The sequence below is a fragment of the Etheostoma cragini genome, chromosome 3, assembly GCF_013103735.1.
Source record: "Etheostoma cragini isolate CJK2018 chromosome 3, CSU_Ecrag_1.0, whole genome shotgun sequence".
Classification (NCBI taxonomy): domain Eukaryota; kingdom Metazoa; phylum Chordata; class Actinopteri; order Perciformes; family Percidae; genus Etheostoma; species Etheostoma cragini.
In genome coordinates this window covers 20,926,163-20,928,149 of record NC_048409.1, presented here as the reverse complement: position 1 = coordinate 20,928,149, position 1,987 = coordinate 20,926,163, and positions in this window count along the sequence as shown.

The window sequence follows — 1,987 nt, the reverse complement described above, 5'->3', positions numbered from 1 at the left end:
CCCCCCCCCCCCCTCTTTTCCGGACATGTGCCACACTAAAGATCACGTTCCAGGATCAGCCAAAATGTAGTTGTTTTTCTCAATTTTAGAAGCATTTCTTTGAAAAAAAAAATTCAGCTGTTATATGGAACTAGCAAACATTAATTTTCATCATTTAAACCAGTTAAAATGTTGTATTTTTTCTGTAAAAGGCTAAAATTAATGTGTTGCCATATGGCAACATTATGCAAATATTGACGTGAAATGTGTACATTTTGCCTAATGGGCTCAATTGAATTACTATAACTTTAGGCTACTCTAGCACTATATTTGCAATTGTTTATAATATTTTAAAAGAAAAACATAAAATGTATTTATATTATGCAATTCCAGCCATTTTTTAATGAATATATTATCTAAATTATTAATTACACACTAATGTAAATGAATTGCTCACCAATAAAAATGAGTTATTCCCAAGGAAATCATGTTGGCTCACTTAAATTATTATTATTATTGTTTGTCCACTGACATTTATAGTCAATATACCCTTCTGGAAGGAAGATTATGTATCAGAAATATGTTTTCAGTGACATATAGTTCACTAATTGTAAGTTTAGTCAGTGTGTTGTGCTTATTTTGCCCCTAATCAAGTACATTGTATCCGTGTGTCTTCTTTCAGGTGTATGTGACGGACTTATTACAGTGTTATTATTAATAATTATCAAAAACTACAATTAAAACTAAACTAATTTGACTGTAAACACATTGGGCTATACATGTTGATACATATAAGTTGAATTTGTTTGGTAATTATTTCAATAAAAACATGTTTCTAAAGAAATAATGGATTTTTTGGCACTTTCCACGAATGCGCGTTTTTGCCATATGGCAACAAATTACCAACTACCCCCCCTTCAATTTTTTTTTTAATTTTCTTTTTTTAATTGCATTATTTAAGCATCCTGGAGTAATAAAAACACATCAAGATATTTTTACCATGTTTAAAGAATAATTCATGCAATAGAGGGTTAAATATATTTTCCTTATCCAAGGAAATCTTTCTTAAATGCTGATTGTGTGTTAACAACTGTGATTTGTAAAGATGATGCACTGAATAAAGAATTGATTCATTATTGTATTATTACTGTCACTAACTTTAATTATTTGCAGATATCACACAGAATATATTACTGCCATAGATGGAAGAATTTGAACAACACTTGTTCAGTAAGGAAATAATACAATAAGTATAAAGCCTAGTGTTACATGTACTTTTTTGTTACATGTACTAATTTGTTCTGCTATCTTGGCCAGGTCTCTCTTGAAAAAGAGATTTTATATATCAATGAGACTAGCCTGGTTAAATAAAGGTTAAATAATAATTAAGCAACTTTGGAAATTGTCATAAAACAAGATTAACAACCATGCATTTGTGCACAGTGTGACTGTTACAGTTTATTTCAGTCACCAAGAAAAAGTGAAAATTTAACTCACTTTAATAAAACTTTAATAAAAAAGATAATTTTGTTCTATATCATACAGGGGTTATATCACCCTTGCAGTCAATTTATAAGACTGAATGTGAGATAAAATACAGCAGCGGGTATGAACGAATACAGCAGAGTAAACATAAATGATGATGAAGATATGAAAATCTGAGTCATTAAACTACTTGACATGGAAAAAGCGGTTTAACATCACAGTGAGAAAAAAAATGTATCCGAGCCCACATACTTGTTACTCCTGATTGTCATCCCAGTCTTTTCTAATTCTGCCAGTTTTACGAAGGTTTTTAAATGTCTAAGAGATAATTCACATTTCCATTGAGGACTAATTAACTGGTCAGGCAGTTGCTCATTACACGAGACAGAATCAGTAGACTAGTGGATATAAAGGCAGAGAAGACCTTGACACACAGTAGGTTAAGAAGACAACTTGGCTGAGACTAAGATTTTGGGAATGTTGAATAAAAAAGGTGTAACACAACAAGATGCTTCTAAAGTGG